The sequence below is a fragment of the Pongo abelii genome, chromosome 16 (genome assembly GCF_028885655.2).
Source record: "Pongo abelii isolate AG06213 chromosome 16, NHGRI_mPonAbe1-v2.0_pri, whole genome shotgun sequence".
Lineage (NCBI taxonomy): Eukaryota > Metazoa > Chordata > Mammalia > Primates > Hominidae > Pongo > Pongo abelii.
In genome coordinates this window covers 51,290,447-51,310,141 of record NC_072001.2, presented here as the reverse complement: position 1 = coordinate 51,310,141, position 19,695 = coordinate 51,290,447, and positions in this window count along the sequence as shown.

Here is a 19,695-nt window from a genome sequence, read left to right as displayed (position 1 = left end):
ACAACTCCATGAGTTAGGGATTATCATTCTTAATTTCCTTTTCCCAGATGAAAAAAAAGGAGGCTGAGAAATTTGTGGCTTGGCGAAAAGTCATGCAACTGGCAAGTGGTAGATCCAAGTTTCAAACCCAGGCAGTTTTATCTAGAGCCTTGTCTCTTCCTATTATGAAAGGTCACTTTTTTTTTTTTTTTTTTTTGAGATGGAGTCTTGCTCTGTCGCCCAGGCTAGAGTGCAGTGGCGCAATCTCGGCTCACTGCAACCTCCGCCTCCCGGGTTCGAGCGATTCTCCTGCCTCAGCGTCACGAGTAGCTGGGACTACAGGCACATGCCGCCATGCCCAGTTAATTTTTTGTATTTTTAGTAGAGATGGGGTTTCACCATGTTAGCCAGGCTGGTCTCGATCTCCTGAACTTGTGATCTGCCTGCCTCGGCCTCCCAAAGTGCTGAGATTACAGGCGTGAGCCACTGCACCTGGCTGAAAGGTGACTCTTAAGCATTTCCCCCTCTTGATTCAGTTTGACATCTTTCTCCCCGAAGATGGGCTCTGAGCTTGCATTCTCTCGTGGAGTGGTTCACATATAAGCTGAAACTGGGCGCATATCCAATGAGTACTGGGTGGATGGCCCAGGCTAAAAGCTGAAGTGAATCATAGGAGAGAAAACTGTTGCCCTGCTAAGCCATTCCTATTGTGGCATCCATGATGCATATCCAGCAGAGGCCAACCAGCCATCTGTCACCAACCCAAGGTGCCTTCAGTTTCTGATCCCAGTAATTGAGGACATGTGTTACTCTGCAAACAGTCCTGATGGGAAATGGCTGGTGGTTCTTCCCCTCTGACGCTTGGGAAATGAGAGAGCAAAGGAGGGGAGTAGAGAGGAGGCCGAACACTTTTATTTTTTTTTATGTTAACAGCTCTAAATGATTAAGGGTAGGAAGGGAATGGCAATAGAACATAAAAATGCTTTGTGTAGAGTTCACATTTACTCACACTTTTAACTCCACTGTGGCTTATTAGTTCACGGGAAAAATTACAAAAGGAAATAAAAACCTGACTATGAATCCAGTATAAACAATTTGCAGCCATAGTAACCAAGAAAGTGCAACTCCTAGATTTAAAAAAAAAAAAAAAAAAAAGTCTGTGCAAGAGTGTCCATGCAGAGGATGTCAGGAAATGGTTACAGAGTGAAGAACTCAGTCAACCCCTGGTCAGTGAAGCAGAGCAGCTCTGAAGAGGCTGCGTGCATACCCTGGCTGAGATGTACATCAAGAGTTGGCAAAGTTCTAATTCCTATTTGATAGAGTTTCCAACTCAGCTGTAAATATTCACTCAAGAATAAAACAACATCAAAAGACTTTGCCTGACAAGAATTTGATTTTTGTTGTTGTTGTTGTTTAAATCAACTTTGGTTTGCATGAGTTCAACCCAACTTCACTGCAGGAAGACAATAGGGTGTGTGGCTTCTTGTGTGTTTCCACATTAGCTTTGGAATGACTCGAAGCTGCCTTGTGAATTCAATTCTGGATAAAATACAGCAACTCAGGACTCACAACCACACCCTATCTTTTCACCTTTGGGATATGAGTCATCAGCTTCTAATTTGTGTAGCCAGATCCTAGCAATGTATGGCCCCAGGATCTGAGAGGAAGTCCAAGCAAGTGCCAGTAGTTTTGGAGGTCCTGGGGCAATCACCCAAATGGGAATTGTGGGCACCTATCCCACCCAGCTATCAAATTTGAGGGTAAAAGCGTCTTTAAGAGTCATCTAATCCAATGAGCCATATGATGCCTGAATTCCCTCTTTTCCTCTTTGTGCCAGAGGACATTCATCCCATGCCTGGAGCCCCACCCTTTGATAAGGAGAGCTCCCCAAGGCAACTAATACAGTGTGACTGCAAAATACTCTTTCTTAAAGAGTCTGTCTCTGTGTAAATTACAACACACAGTTCCTTCAAGCAAGTCAAATATTCACATATTTGAGAATGAATGGCTATTTTGTCCTCAGACTTCTCTAGTCTAAACCATAAGAATTCTTAACTATTCTGCATCTAGTTACTTCCCTCTGAACACCTCCGGAGGACCTCTTGAAGTTCAGTCCCTCATATGAACACAGCACTCAATGTATATTCTGTTCAGGGAGAGGAACCAACACCATTATTAGTTTCTTCATTCTGAGATTTTACTTCTATTGACTTTGTTTCCTATTTATCTGTTTCTTAAAGCCTGTGGTATTTTGAACTCATAATTAATTTACTTCTCACTAGAATTTTTGGCTAGGCATGGCCCTTGGTCATCAATCACCAGTTCTGCTCTACTCTCTGAGCACATGGAAGTAGTACACTTCCCTGCCTCTTGAAGATAGCTATGGTCATTGTGACAGAATACAAAATATATATTTTGTCTCTGCCCTTGTTTCCTGAAATACAGTTCCTAAAATCCTTAGAATCTCCCAAATGATAAGTGTATTTTGTATGCTAATGAGATGACTGGTGGCTGGGCTTCCTGGATGGCTTCAGGATAGGAACTGGTTGCCTAAAGAAACAGCCATGTGATTAGAAGATTGGACCTTTGTTTCACACCCTCTGCCTTTCTGGGAGGGGCGAGGGGCGAGGGGCTAGAGGTTGAGTTGATCATCAATGGCCAATGATTTAATCAATCATGCCTATATCATGAAGCCTTCATAAAAAAATTAAGCAAAGGGGTTTGGAGAGCTTCCAGGTTGGTGAACAAGAATGCATCCACATGCTGGGAAGATGGAGCACCCCAAATTCCATGGAGACAGAAACTTCTGTGCTCGGGATCCTTTAGTGGTGTGTTCTTGTAGGACTGAGACCTTAACCTGTGGGGTCGGCACCAACTCTGGGCAGATAGTGTCAGAAATGAGTTAAATTGTAGGACACCTAGTTGAAAATTGGAAAAATTGGTTGGTGTGAGAAAAATCCCCACAAATTTAGTGTTAGAAGTGTTGTGAGAATAGAGAAAAACAGTTTTTTAAATAGTCATGTTACCAGCTGTGGCCAATAAGAAATGAGTAGAGTATCACATGTCAATTCCAGGTTCAGGCACTTAAGTGCTTATTCTCATCTTTCCAGGCATCTCTTTGCCCATCCTGACTATTGTCAACCCATATGTTGATACAGAGGTGTCACAGATTGAATCAAGCTGGAATGCTGAGCCAACACATGGAGGACAGCAGCCCTAGCACGCTGCCCAGACATGCAGCACAATTTGCTTGAGTGAAAAATAAACTGTTATTGCATTGTGCACAAGATTTTGGGATTGCTTTTGCAGTATAATGCTCTTCCAAATCAATGTCTAAGTGTTTTTACATGCAGGGTCAGATTTACCACTCACACATTCTCCCATACCTTCTTTTTGCACTTTAGTAATTGGTTTTTGGATTTGATTTAGCAACTTATATTTGTTTTTCTCATAAAAATTAGTTTTAATCATTTCAGTTCAATGAAAAATCTGGTATTTTGATTCCATCAAACAAAAATATTCATTCTTCCCACTACCTTCATTATATTTGAAATTTTGATAAGAATAGAGATGAAGCCTAGAAAAAAGAAATTTCTGATGACACGCTTTTCTTAGCTTTCTACTCTCTATTCTCATGGTAATGTTCAACCCTAATGAAGATAGTTTCAGACTTTCTTAACTCAGGATAAACGTAAAAGGAAAAGTCACCAGGGGAAAAATAACAACCGGAAATCTTGTTTTTATTAATTAGTTGAGCTCTCAGTTCTCATAATGAAAACAAAACATAACTATGGAAAAGATATGTAATTGTCTTACTTTATTGAGCTACAAAATAATTTAATTTTAAGCATTTTGGGGGGAATCTAATGATAAACAGGACTTCATTGCTATCTCAAAGAGTCTAAAGTTAGACTTGTGAAAAGTATACACTGAAATCAGGTTGATTATATTAACATAAAGCTCCAACACTGTGGCTGTCACTGTTGGTTGTGCACCCAATGACCATTCCCCATTTCTTGAACTTGAATTCCCTTCACCTGATGTTGTTCGGGTATCAGGAGTACATGGGCTTCAGGAAGTATTGGCCTTTTCCCCCAGACCAGTTATGAGCATTATATTGTCCTTGGTCCTTCCTTGGTTTGGAAATGGGCATGCCATACAATTCCGGCCACTGAGATGAAAGTGAAGTCTGCAAAGAGGTTTCTGGGAAAGTTTTTCTCACTCTTAAAAAGAGACATAGAGAAGGAGGCTTCTGTCTTCCAGACTTAGATATAGGTGTGTGAGAATGCAATATTTAGAGTCTCAGCCATAGGACCGTTAGAGGAAAAAACAAAACCTCACACAGTCAGCCTGGCAGGCCAGACAAAACGGAAAGAACTACTTTCCTTATTACATAAAGGAGATGCTGAATTAACCCATTCAGGAACTGTTTTACCACTAGACTTCTCATATGCATCATAAATATTTTTATCATGTAAGCCATGTTGAGTTGCATAGGTGTTTTGTTACTTGCTGTCAAAAGCATCCTAATTGTTATAATCACTAAGAAAATTTTCAGCATACACATCCTTATGCTATTTTATAAAAAGTAGGACCTTAGTAGTAGTAGTAGTAGTGCTAACACTCTTACAATTATGAGAATCTACTTTGGGTGAGGCACTATGGTAACCACTTTAGATAGATTTTTTTTTTCATAACCTTTAGTCTTCCAATTCAAGCATAGGGTCTGGTATCTTGTTTCTCATCTTCTCTGAGAATGGGTTTAACTATAAAGGTCTGAATTCACTTGATATAAAATTTAGTCTATGGTATTCTAAGTTCTTTGACCAACAAATATTTGTCAATATGAGGTGACCCAGAAGTTTGTGATGGCTTCAAAAAAGAAAAAAATAGATTCGTTTACTTAATTTTGCATTTCTCATGAAATATTGAACTAAGTGTAGAAACAATTCCCTTAGAGGAAGTTAGGGATTTGCAGAAGGGATCTTAACACTTTAGGGCTACCACAGTACCAATAAGTACATTTTGGCTTTGGATTTTGGAAAAGTGCTTACCTGCCCTCTGCCTGCCCCCTGGCTTCAAAAGGCTTCACCCATGCTCAGAGTTCATCTTGCTGCTTCAATTAAATGGGCAGGTGGCTCTCAGTTCACTTGAACTGTGGACATACCCAATGGGGAAATGTTCTGCAGTGTGTTCACATATGAATTTATGTGGCCTGGGAGGGTTGTAGGCTGTATGATGCTCCTCAATAGTTTCTGAGTGACTAAGCTAAGGCCAGCACTCAATGGCCAGCTAGAGAGTCTCACCTCATATGCTTCCAAGGTGGTCACTGGGAGTGAAAAGAGGGAAGGAATCATCACTGCTTCCTTTCTGTTTTCCCCTCCAGACAGGCAGAGCTACAAGAGTACTATGTCAGGAAAACATTTGTAAACAGGTTGCAAATTGCTGTTCACAATTTTCCTTTCACATTTCAGCAAGGAGGCCACCTGTGAAAACAGAATGTTCTAAGTGTCATCCTCTAAGAAAACAAAACAAAGGCTTATGGGCATTCGGGACAATGCTTCCTGCCCTGCTGTCCATCCTCAGCCTCACCAAGCCTAGTAAATAGACAAGCTTGGAAACAGTGATGTTTGTTTCCGAAGAAATGACATCAGTGCAGGGTTCAGCACCTCACCTATTTTATTGTGGGGGATATGAGGGTGAAAAATGAAAATGAATGCATAGTGGATGATGAACATTTTAAAAAGCCTAATCCCCGGTGGTTGCTGGGTGCTCCCTGTCCTGAATAGGTACAAATAAAGTGGGGCATAATTTAATTTTAAGTTCATATTGTATGAATATAAGAATAAGCATGATGATATGGCAGTGTCCCCACCCAAATCTCATCTTGAATTGTAGTTCCCACAATCCCCAGGTGTCATGGGAGGGACCCAGTGGGAGGTAATTGAATCATGGGGGCAGTTCCCCCATGCTATTCTCATGACAATAAGTTCTCAAGAGAGCTGATGATTTTATAAGGGGCTTCCCACTTCGCTCAGTTCTCCTTCTTCTTCTCCCTGCTGCCATGTGAAGAAGGAGATCTTGGTTCCTCTTCTGCCATGATTGTAAGTTTCCTGAGGCCTTCCCAGCCATGTGGAACTGTGAGTCAATTAATCTTCTTTCCTTCATAAATTACCCAGTCTTGGATACGTCTTTATTAGCAGCGTGAGAACAAACAAATACACATGGTTTAAGAAAAAAAAAATGGAGAAGAGCTTTAAAATAATAGTCTTTCTCTATACCTTTCCCTTCCACCCATGCCATACCCTGAGGCAAGCACTGACATCCATAGTACTGGGTAATAGGTGTAGATTTCTATTTCTTGATCTATCAGCACTTAATGATATCAATTTACTCTTAAAATGACAATTTAGTTCTTTACATCATCCTTCACCTTCCCTCCTCCTTCTGCTCCTGATCTTTAATAGTTCTGTTACTATTTTTCAGTTTTTTCATTGACTGCCTTTATGACTTTAAATAACACATTTATACACTATTTCATCCTCCATCAACCTTAGCCAATATCTCAACTCCTTTTTTTGTAGAGTAAATTACAAATATAGACATAGTTTTTGCATAACCATAGCAGTTAACATTTATTTATGCTCAGCTGTCAGGCATCTGTACTTTGTCTATTGATTAATTTTAGAAGGTAGAAGTGAATACAGAGCATTTGTATTTCTGTGACTGAGTAAATCTTGCTCAATGCTGACACAAGTAGCATGTTAGAATTGCATTTTCTTCTCAAAGGTCTTCTGGGATATGTAAGGAAAATGTTTATAGCATCAAGGCCAAACAGATTCCCTTTTCTTATATATTATCAAATTGCTTAAAATCATACCCCTTTATTATTTACTCTATATTCAGACCAAGATTTTCTGTCCTGATTATTGTTTTTCCTGATTTTTTAATATCCTTTGTGTGAAGTAGTTCACTGTGCATTGATTACCAACTTGCCTGAGTCTGGTGAGACAGAACACACTCATATGCAAGAAGTTACATGAAGCAAATTTATTACTTACAGATATGTAGCAAGAGATTGCAGAATACCAGAATTCATTGTAAGCCGGTTCCCCAAGACTCAGGAAAGCTACACAGGGCAGATGAAGTCTCAACTGTGCATGCCCTACTTGCACCACAAGCTGAGACTCTAAAACTAACCCATTCTGAGCTTTATAATCTGGGGTAACAGGACCCTGTGGGATGAAGCACTGAAGGATGTTCTGTCCTGCAGGTAGCTGGACTGGGACAGAACCCAGGCTGTTCTGGCCAGTCCCTCCCTATCTAAGGATGTTGCCTTCCCAGAACATTCTACAGCTATTCTTGAAAATAAAAAGTGAGAAAGAGGTGAGAACTGGGTCTGTCCAGGGCCACCTAGAGAACTGTCCTGCACTTTGCCTTTTTTCAACAAAACATAATGTGCTTTTATGATTTCCTCAAGTTTTCTCATCCCCTCAGTCGTGCTGTCAAATGCAAGCCTTCCTCTCCAAGCAGCACATCCACCCGTTTCATGACTGACCTCTGAGACCTGCCTTTTTTGTACTTTTGGGTTGAACCTTCTGTTTCCAGAATCCTATGCTGCTTCTTCCTTGACTTTCATTCTCATTTACTTTTTCTGAAGTGCATCCTTACCTAACTTCAAGCAAGGATACCCTTGCTTATCAGGAAAGAGCTTTATTTTGGCCTTACACTTCCTGGACAGTTTACCAAAATTCAAGACTCAAAATCCTTAGCCCTCTACCTCACACTCAGCTGCAAAACAATTTTCACAGGTAAAATTGAGTACATTTTCATCAACATATTTCCTTAAAGTTTTATCAAAAATTAAAAAGTTCAATTTCAAAAAACCTTTCAGTTTTGACTCCTGACCCCAGCAACTCATGGAAACTGTTGTCTCACAGATGATAGATTCTTGCCTCATTTAACAATCTCTTTTCAGTCTGCAGTGCCTGAAGGTGCTGACTTCTGTTCATAGACCTAGAAGGCACAGGTGCTTTCTAATATGCAAGAGTTTCAAACATGCAGGAACTAAGCCTTTTGGTTGGAACAAAAAGTCAGGGGCCAATGGGAGTCCGAGAAATAGTGAGAGAGTCAGTGAAACGGAGAGAGGAGATGGAGAAGAAATAAGGGGAAGAAGAAGGGCAACAACCAGAAAGAATATTTTCTTTCCCTCCCCCTTATCCTCCTGATCTTTAATGGTTACATTGTTACTTTTAGTTCTTCCATTGGCTACAAAGGTGACTTTAAATAACACATATCCATCACTACTCAGATTTATATCAATATTCAGAAAAAAGGCTGTATTAGTCTGTTTTCATGCTGCTGATAAAGACGTAGCTGAGACTGGGCAATTTACAAAAGAAAGAGGTTTCACTGGACTTACAGTTCCACATGGCTGGGGAGGCCTCACAATCATGGCGGAAGGCAAGGAGGAGCAAGTCACATCTTACATGGATGGCAACTGGCAAAGAGAGAGCTTGTGCAGAGAAACTCCTGTTTTTAAAACCACCAGATCTTGTAAAACCCATTCACTATTACAAAAACAGCACAGGAAAGACCTGCCCCCAAGACTCAGTCATCTACCACAACACATGGGAATTATGGGAGCTACAAGATGAGATTTGGGTGAGGATACAGAGCCAAACCATAGGATTCTGTTCCTGGCCCCTCCCATATCTCATGTCCTCCTATCTCAAAACCAATCACACCTTCCTAACAGTCCCCCCAACGCCTTAACTCATTTCAGCATTAACTCAAAAGTCCACAGTCCAACGTCTCATCTGAGACAAGGCAAGCTCCTTCTGTCTATGAGCCTGTAAAATAAAAGCAAGTTAGTTATTTCCTGGATACAATGGGGGTACAGGCATTGGGTAAATACAGCCATTCCAAATGGGAGAAATTGGCCAAAACAAAGGGGCTAGAAGCCCCATGCAAGTCCAAAATCCAGCAGGGCAGTCAAATCCTAAAGCTTCAAAATGATCTCCTTTGACTCCATGTGTCACATCCAGGTCACACTGATGCAAGAGGTGGGTTCCTATAGTCTTAGGCAGCTCCACCCCTGTGGCTTTGCAGGGTACAGCCTCCCTCCTTGGTACCTTCAGTGGCTGGTGTTGAGTGTCTGAAGTTTTACCAGGTGCACAGTGCAAGCTGTCAGTGGATCTATCATTCTGCGGTCTGGAGGATGGTGGCCCTCCTCTCACAGTTCTACTAGGTGGTGCCCCAGTAGGGACTCTGTGTGGGGGCTCCCACTCCACATTTCCCTTCTGCATTGCCCTAGCAGAGGTTTTCCATGAGGACTCCACCCCTACAGCAAACTTCTGCCTGGGCATCCAAGTGTTTCCATACATCTTCTGAAATCTAGGCAGAGGTTCCAAAACCTGAATTCTTGACTTCTGTGCACTCACAGGCTCAACACCACATGGAAGCTGCCAGGGCTTGGGGCTTCCACCCTCTGAAGCCATGGCCTGAGCTCTACATTGGCCCCTTTCAGCCATGGCTGGAGCAGCTGGGACACAGGGCACCAAGTCCCTAGGCTGCACACAGAATGAGGACCCTGGGCCCAGCCCATGAAGCCACATTTTCCTCCTGGGCCTCCATGCCTGTGATGGGAAGGGCTGCTGTGAAGACCTCTAACATGCCCTGGAGACATTTTTCCCATTGTCTTGGGGATTAACATTTGACTCCTCATTACTTTTGTGAATTTCTGCAGCTGGCTTGAATTTCTCCTAAAGAAAATGGGATTTTCTTTTCTATCACATTGTGAGGCTGCAAATTTTCTAAACTTTTGTACTCTGTTTCCCTTTTAAAACTGAATGCCTTTAACAGCACCCAAGTCAATTCTTGAATGCTTTGCTGCTTAGAAATTTCTTCTGCTAGATATCCTAAATCATCTCTCTCCAATTCAAAGTTCCACAAATCTCTAGGGCAGGGGCAAAATGCTGCAGTCTCTTCCCTAAAACATAACAAGAATCACCTTCGCTGAAACGTAGCAAGAGTCACCTTTGCTCCGGTTCCCAACAAGTTACTCATCTCCATCTGAGACCACCTCAGCCTGGATTTCATTGTCCGTATCATTTTCAGCATTTTAGTCAAAGCCATTCAACAAGTCTCTAGGAGGTTCCCAATTGTCCCACATTTTCCTGTCTTCTTCTGAGCCCTCCAAACTGTTCCAACCTCTGCCTGTTACCCAGTTCCAAAGTTGCTTCCACATTTTCAGGTATCTGTTCAGCAGCACCCCACTCTACTGGTACCAGTTTACTGTATTAGTCCATTTTTACACTGCTGATAAAGACATACTTGAGGCTGGGCAATTTACAAAAGAAAGAGGCTTAATGGACTTACAGATCCACATGGCTGGGGAGGCCTCGCAATCATGGCCAAAGGCAAGGAGGAACAAGTCACATCTTAACACGGATGGCAGGAGGCAAAGTGAGAGCTAGTGCAGAGAAACTCCCATTTTTAAAACCATCAGATCTCATGAGATACATTCACTATCATGAGAAGAGCATAGGAAACACCTGCCCCCATGATTCGGTCATCTCCCACTGGGTCCCTCCTACAACACATGGGAATTATGGAGCTACAAGATGAGATTTAGGTGGGGACACAAAGCCAAACCATATCAAAGGCAAAGGGTTTTAAGTCAATCTGTGAGTTGATTGGGCTATTTTTTAGTGCTGATTTTCACCAAGAGGGTGGGGATGAGAGAGGAAGGGAGTTCTTGATAGGCTGCTGTTCAACGGTGCCTGGGGGCAGGTGCAGGGGAGCTGAGATCTTTCCATATTTCTGTTTCTTCTCTGAGCTCCACAGAGCCAGAGGCCATGAGCAGACAGGCTTTGGGGCCTGGATGACAGTTGTGACAGATATCACTGCCTTCTACCAGGCCCACAGGGAACACAAGATGCTCCAGTGCTGTCAGGATCTAGGGGAAGCTGCTGTCATTTTTGAATCTCCTGGGTTTCAGCTTTGAGATCACCAGGAAATAATACCATGTGGAGGGAGCTGGTGGGATTCTTACAGGGTTGGGGCAAGGTGTTCTGTGACTTTGGGGCAGCAAATACCTGTGAGAGGGCTGGAGTGAATGACTGTGAGAACTGGGTGGGAGCACATATGAGGCACCCCGGGGAATGTCCAGAATCACCTGGAGTAGCTGAGGTCCCACTTCATGCACACAAGCCCTAACTTTCAAAAATGCGTCCCGACTGCTAGCTCAGCTCTGTGTCTCCAGATGGAAGAGATCTGTGAATCTATGAAACCCAAATTGTTCTGGCAGAGCAAACTAACTTTGCCTACTTTGTAGCTACCAAGGGATCCAATTCAACTCCATCTTTGAAAACCAGATTAAATTAGTCCAATTTCCACAGTTTAGCTTCCAGTTCTTCATTTGCAGGTTGACAGAAGGGGATGAGAGAGAGAGAGAGGGATTATACTATTTCTGCTCCCTTCTATCCCTATCCTTTTTCTTCCCCTCACTTGATAAATAGTAATTTGTCCAATATTTGTATCAGGGAGACCAATCTCTCTACCCCAGTCCAGGTTTTCTGTGCATAAAGGAGTGAATATATTCTTAGAAGTGATATGGAGAGAATGAGTACAAATGGTGAAGTAAAATCTAGCTTCAGGGCTGCAGAGCTCATGAAGATGCTAGAAGTCATCCAATCCAATCCAATCCTTTCTACGTTCTTGTGCTCATTGCTCTTTCAGCCTCCTGTCCGCCTCCAGTAACACAACAAGAAAAAAAAAATCGATTGGACTTTATAGCTACATGGTATTGAAGAAAGTCTATCAGTAGACAAAAGAGAATGAATAGTTTGAATGCAGATCATGATGAGAAATGTCAAACCCTTGAGAAAATGTGCTATGAAGGGTAGTATAGGTCAAAACACACTTTCCTCTGAGTTTAAGTCTCAGCACTGTGATGTTTAAAAAGAAAAGAATGTCTAGAGGAATAGACATAAAAGATAAGAACTGGGATGAATAAGGAAGGGTGGAGCTCAGGAAACTAATAAGTGAGAAGAATGGAAAGAAATGGGCTACAGCAAAGAGAGTGGGAGTGAGAGCAGAGAAAGAGGCTGATGAACAGAAAAGTGACACTGGGTGTGGGCCGAGGACTGGATGCCGAAAGGGTGGGTCGCGACAGATAATGGTAGCTGGGGGAAGGTGAAGCAATCACAGGAGTGGAGATGGGCAGGGAGTGGACCAAGCAAAGAGACTTCACAATCCATCTGGGGAGAAATGGGGAGGAGGAGGGAGGTAGTGGGGGAAGAGCAAGCATGGCGCAAGTCCAGATAGCTGCACACCGGGGCAGCCTCAGAGGAGTGACTCACCGCCTCTCAGGCAGATTTGCTTCGCAGCCCCTGGGTCGTACAACTACTTGAGCTCATCAAGAAGCTTAGCAAATTAAGAAGTGATTAAAATACTAAGGGTAGAGCCAGCTATTGTTGCCAGCATGACATGTTTAATATTATACTAGTCTGTTTTCAGCCCTATGGATTCCATCTTGTCTTGTCATTCACATGGACTGTGAAGTCATTCATTTTCTTCTCCTCTAAAACTCTGTGATTCCTTTGCTTAATATCACTCTGCACAGAACTTAAGCCTCCCTTCACCTTGCCTTACCTCACCGTAATTTGACCAAGTCATCGGTGGCACTGACATGGAGAGAGGGAGTTACCAAAATCTTAGAAGACGATGTCTCGCTTATGAAGGGCTGTTTAAAATGGAGGTGAGATGCTGTACAGTACCATTCCAGAAAGCAGACACAATGACTGGTGTTTCCAACCATGATCAATCTTTACAGGGTGTATAGTACAGTGGACAGGCAGCCCTCCTTCTCCCTTAGCGTCAGTTTCCTTCATCACAAAATGGTGGTGGGGGCCAGGCTGGGAGGAGGGATTGAACTAGGAATCACTGGAAATGGCTCCTAGGTTTCTTCTCACATCTTGGAGGTGGCTTCCTAGAGTGTTGTGTCTGGAAAGGGATTCTGAGACTACATCATGAGTAAGTGGGAAAATGCTAACATGGGTCATTGTGAAAAATAGCAATTTTTGAGTATTCTGTGAAAGTCACTATTCTAAGTGATCTACATAAATTGTGTCATTGTTAATCCATTTTATGATTAAGGATTCTCACAGTGAGTCTTGCTTAGCGGTGTCTGCCATGGTCCTGGGACAGGTAAGATGCAGTATAAGTGCCATGGGTTTCTGACTTCTGCACCACATAATCTCTAAATTCCTTTTTTCACACTCTAGAATACTCTAATATGTGAGAGATTACAGCAGTGACCTGCCTTAGGCTACTCCTAATAGGGTTCCTCTTTGCCACTGTCAGTCTTCATTGTCCTTCTCTCCAGGATCCTGAGCACTTCTGCGTGAATGCATGGAAGCAGTCATTGGCTCCATGGCTACTTTCTCATGGATGACGCAGGACAAATGCTGAAACTTGCCTTGCTTTGCCTGCAGCCTCACATAGGTGCTTGGTCAAACACCCTATGCTGGTTGTCAACAAATTCATCATTTTCCTGGTGTTGCCAAAAGTCTGAGTTTGGCAAAATCATCTTCTGCTCCGTGACACTTCACCAGGGGAGATGTCCATCTTCCTTAAATCTCCTAGCATACACTGAGATTCGTGACTATACATCACAGGTCAACTCTGCATTCATAGCACCAGGAGGATGCTAAAAAAAAAAAAAAAAAAAAAAAAAAGCGGGTCATTTTTCTCCAACATTTGTATCCTCTGTGTGTGCCTCCAGAGCTATCCAGGTTAAGAACGATGATTACAGTTTAACCATAAATCTTTGGTAATATATCTCTTGTCTCCAGTACTCTAGTGTATATATTAATAACAACTTCCAAAGTATATATAATGCCTAATTTATATAATACTTTCATACAGTTAACTTATATTAATCTTTATCCACACAACAGGTAAAGTAGGTTTTATTATCACCATCAGTCCAGAAGGAAATCAGGTCCTAGGGAGTTCAAATGATCCTTACATACAGCTGGAAAAAGCAGAACCGGAATTAGAATCTAGATCCTTTGACTAGAGATCTGCAGGACATACAAGAGCAGGAAGTTGGTGAAAAACTTGGAGAAGAAATTTAATAAGGGAGTGGGAAGCTTGCTTTATTATAGGTCACCCCATTCCCTGGCTCTGAATAGAATCCAAGAGGCTTGGGTTCAGAGGCAGGTCATGGAACAGCAGCTATAATTACTAAGTGAAGAAACTGTTGAAATGAGCTGCAAACTTTTTGATTTCTTCATCCCATTTCAGAATCCTGTACAGTAGTGGTTTCCAATCCATGTTCCGGGGAGCCTTAGGGTCAAGTTTGTGAAGTTTCCTTAGGGTCAACACGACATCATGGTGGAACATCCCTGCAGTACCACTTTCACCTGTCTTAGATATTGGACATCTGCATAAGATTTAAGTTGAAGAATATTTTGCTACTTAGGAAAAATCTTTGAAAATCATCATTATACAGGACTATTTAACCTCTTGCCCATTTAGTTCTGCAGGACATCTGGATAATTTTCAGCCAAGGAATTTACCATCAGGAGAGGTAAACAGTGACCTAGACTGTCACAAGGGAGCTAGGAGGTGGAGTGATGATCATGCTTAAGACATGGGATTAGAAGTCATGGGGATTTGGTCATCCGGGGTCAGAAAAGGTGGCCCACCAAGGCTGTGATAGTGGGAACTCTGAGCCAAGCAGGACCTCTTCAGGGAATATGTGTAGTGTGTAGGAACTGAGAAGTGAATGTAGGGGATCAAGTTCCAGACTTGGATCCTATGCCAGAATTCTATTAAATCTTAGGACCCAGGTTAGGCTTTACTCCTGGGAGCTTTGATGCACCACTAGAAACGCTACCAACCACATTAAACAAGATTGGATCTTGTCTTTTAAGCATTCCAGTTTTACCTGTCATTTCCATGAATGTGTGAAGTCAACATTCAACCCTGTCATCTCCCTAAATTGGATAAACGTCATAAATTCCACTAGTGAGCCTAGCCCATTCCAGGTCAGGATCTGGGACTGGGTAATGATTAGCAACAAGAACAGACGCAGACTGAAATTTGATATAAAAATGACTACATTTAAGCCAGGTGTGATGGTGCACACCTGTGGTCCCAACTACTCAGGGGGCTGAGGCAGGAGGATCTCTTAAACTCAGAAAGCCAAAGCTGTACTACTCTATGATTGTGCCTGTGAATAGCCATTGTACTCCAGCCTAGGCAACATAGCAAGTCCTCATCTCTTAAAAAAAAATCAAAATACATTTAGTCACAAGCCACCATCACCATCATCACCATCCTGAACCTGTTATAAAAAAATCAACAAGAAATTTTTTACACTGCAAAGGAAAAACCAGAAACCTTGTCAGAAATCATTTGGGGGATTCTGAAATTAAAACATACTCTGAAATAGAGGCATGAAAACAAGACCAGCAATGCAATTAAATGCTGTCCTTTGCTTGACTCTTGTGTCATAGAAACAATAGCTAATATACAATATTATCTCAGAGAGGAGGAAAAGATCTTGGGAAGTTTAATCCTGGATATCCTTGGCCTAGGATTAAATATTTAGGTGGAGCATTGGCCTGCTTATGAGCTGTGCACGTTAATACTGCAACCACTCAGCCTAAGTCGTTCCCCCTGGTAATTCTACCTCCCCACAGCAGCGCCCCAAATTCACTGTTACATTAGGCAATTGTGGTGAGCTGGTAACCTGATAGCAGCGCATTATGTAGTTATGTGGGAACTCTGGTTTCTGGAACAGACTGAGGTTCCCAAGCTCTGGTCTTATGCTATTTGGACGTGTCTTTCATGAAGCACTCTATGTAGAAAACAGACAGAAACACTAACTAGCACTGTTTGGGGGGTTGTTTTTCAATAGAGGCATGGCATTGACCCATTTCTTTCAAAGAGTTCTCGTCAGAAAGGAGAAAAGTTGGTAATAACAATAAATAACTCCCTTCTCTGCCTGACATTTGTTCCCTAGCTTGTTTAAATACTGTCCTTTTGGGTAAGTTAAATACTGTCCTTTTGGGTCAGTCTTAAATATTGTTCATAAATTAAAGTGTAGTAAAATAATTCTCTGTCATCAATGGTAGAGGTACATTACGCTTTTGTTTCGTTTTTTTTTTTCTTTTTTTTTTTTTTTGAGACAAAGTCTCATTCTATCACCCAGGCTGGAGTGCAGTGGTGCAATCTCAGCTCACTGCGACCTCCACCTCCTGGGTTCAAGCGATTCTCCTGCCTCAGCCTTCCGAGTAGCTGGAATTACAGGTGCATGCCTGGCTAATTTTTGTATTTTTTAGAAGAGACGGGGTTTCACCATATTGGCCAGGCTGGCCTCAAACTCCTGACCTCGTGATCCGCCTGCCTCGGCCTCCAGAAGTGCTGGGATTACAGGCATGAGCCACTGCGCCAGGCCTACACTCTTGTTTCCTAAAGAAACCATTGAACTTGGTAGGAAAGCAAAGTGAAACATTTCAGATTTAAGCAGTGAAAATTGATAGGGGAAAGTAATAAGGGTTTATGTTCCGGTTTTCATGCTTTTGATAAGAAGCAAATTCCCTGTGCACAGTCATCCACCCTTTACAAAAGCTGGCTTTGAGAAGATGGGAAGGAAAGGAGAAGAGGCAGGATAGAGCATCTTCAATACTTCAGCTGAGGGATGGCGTCACTTTGGCCTTACAGCTGTACTCCCGTATTGTCACAATGAGAGCTCAGATGTTTTATGGCAATTTGACTCCACTAGTCAGATCTTCTTGAGGGTTACTCCTAAAACCACGTTAAGGAGAGGTGGAGAGCACAACCTGGTAGGAGTGGAGGGTTGTGGGAGAGGATAAAAAGAAAGTGAAGAGATGAAAAGAGAGAGATTGCTGAGACAACTAGGTTAGGAAAGTAACTCAGAAAAGCTTCTGAGATTTTACTATGTCGCCTTTGGATATGTGTAGAAGAATTTTAGGTATAAACTGGAACATGGGAGATTCACTCTGAGAAAAGAAAATTTCAGGGAATAGATAGTTTGTGTTCACAATTGGGCTTGGTCACCCAGATGAACAAGTGCCAGGTGCCTCGCCTCATGGGAGAGACCCTTCTTGACCCATCCCTCAGGAGCTCCCTCATCAAGCCCACTTGTGCCTATGTGTGAGATGTATGCAGGTGACATGCCTGAATGCCAGGTTCCTATCTAATTCTGTAGCCAGGTAAGCTGGCTCAGTTGTGGCATGTGCCCCTTGGTCACCCCCTCTTAAATGAGCTAGTGAAGAAACAAGTGGTGCTACATCTTAGGAGTTTCCAGAGGTGAGATTTTAAAGTTTGGAATGACGTCACTTTAGAATTATTTGCAAACAGCTTCCACATACAGGAAAGTTTCCAAAAGAAGGAGAGTGATCACTCAGGTACCTAAATTTTTAATACAGAAAATTCCAAAAACACTCTACATCATAGGATAAGTCTTTTTCTGACACATTAGTTGTTTTTGGCGGGGGGCGGGGGGGGGGGTACTTTCTCATTTAGAATAAGCATCCCAATATTTGTTTTCTTTTTTTTTTTTTTTTTGTTTGTTTGTTTTGAGATAGAGTCTCACTCTTATTGCCCAGGCTGGAGTGCAATGGTGCAATCTCGGCTCACTACAACCTCTGCCTCCCAGGTTCAAGCGATTCTCCTGCCTCAGCCTCCTGAGTAGCTGGGATTACAGGTGCACACCACCATGCTCGGCTAATTTTTTAATATGTTTTTAGTGGAGATGGGATTTCACTGTGTTGTCCAGGCTGGTCTCGAACTCCTGACCTCAGGTGATCCACCCACCTGGGCCTCCCAAAGTGCTGGGATTACAGGTGAGAGCCACCATGCCTGGCTGCATCCCAATATTTGTAATTTTGATCCAATCCAGTGCACTGCTGTGTTTGGAGCTGGGAATTCTGGTCATACTATCTCCTAAGACATTCATGCTCCAGCTGGGAGGGGCATACACAGAAAGTCACAGAAATTCCAAGCAATGCTATTCTCCCAGGCAATATCCAGTTGGACTAGGATGGACATTGATCAATGCTAACTCATGCATAAGCAGGCCATCGAGAAAAGAGAAAAACTGAGCCAGGCAAATTAGATTACTTTCTTTAAAATTTTGGACTTGAGAAACTGAGAGACTAACTTCTTAGCTGTAAGAAGACAAATGGAAGGTCATGTAGACTGGGAAGCTGGGCTAGCCATCATGAGACATGTTCTATATGACAAGAGAACAGAGCAGATGTAGAGAAAGGGGGAGGAAGGGGGCAGAGAAGAAAGGGGAATACCCCTAAAAAGAGTGGCTTTGGGCCCGGCGTGGTGGCTCACACCTGTAATCCCAGCAGTTTGGGAGTCCGAGGAGGATGGATCACGAGGTCAGGAGTTCAAGACCAGCCTGGCCAAGATGGTGAAACCCCATCTCTACTAAAAATACAAAAATTAGCCAGGTGTGGTGGTGGGTGCCTGTAATCCCATCTACTCAGGAGGCTGAGGCAGAGAATTGTTTGAACCCAGGAGGTGGAGGCTTCAGTGAGCCGAGATTACACCACTGCACTCCAGCCTGGGAGACAGAGTGAAACTCCATCTCAAAAAAAAAGAGTGGCTTTGGTTCCTGGCAAGATTCCAAGTCCCATGAGTTCCCATGCTATTTTATTTCTTGTTTTCGAATTCCTGTGACTCTTCTTTGTTTTGTAACCGTCACTCCCCGCCCCTCAGCCACAACCACCACTCCCAACTCTCCCTCCAAACTACCCTCACCTCTACTGAGTGGGCTCTCCTGGTTCTCTGTTCCTTCCAACTGTGACGATGGATGCCTGAATAAAACACCCCCAAACGCTATCTGGGATTACCCTTCAAGCCACCAAACTAAGAGAACACAACGTGACAAAAAATGAGAAAGAAAATAAAGTAAAAAAGATAGAAATCATCACAAAGCAGATGTGAGAGATATGACCAACATTTAACTAAACTTTATGAAATGTATACTTTTAAATTTATATTTTAAACTAAAAACATATTCCCTAAATAAGGAAAAATGAAAGATGATATAAGGGGTGGAACAATAAAAGACTGGCCAAAAAATTTAAAAAGTACCAACAGTAAAAGGAAAAAAAGTAAAAATCTACAGAGCAGAATGGTGACTTCCTTTCTGGGAGGAAAAATACTGGAAGGGGATGCCTGCTGGGTGCTAGTTGCCTTACACACATGATGTTGTTGAATTCTTACACCCAGCCCTTTGAGGCGAGTGGTGACACTTCCATTTAACAACAGCGCAGTCAACAGTTCAAATAGATAAGACCTGCTGAGATCAGACAGCAAAAAAGAGCAGAATCCCATGTCTGGCTGCCTCCAGGGTTGATGCTCTAAATGAAAAATGTGCTTGTCCAACTGTTCTCAGGAAAGGTGCACCAGCGTGGAGATGAAGTTTCCTGAGAGGAACCACTCTTTCACAGGTTTCCCCACCTGGAAGTCTCAGCAACAGAGTTAAAGACTCTATTCTATTGACTGTTTGCAGTTGTTGGGACTTTCCATACAGCTGGATCTTTTACAAAACAAATCCTGGCCCACGACATGATTACCAAGGAGACAGCTGTGGGGTGGATCTTGAGTGTAGGCTCATCTGAGGTCAGTGTTGAGCAAAACAAGGTCAGACAAAAAGGG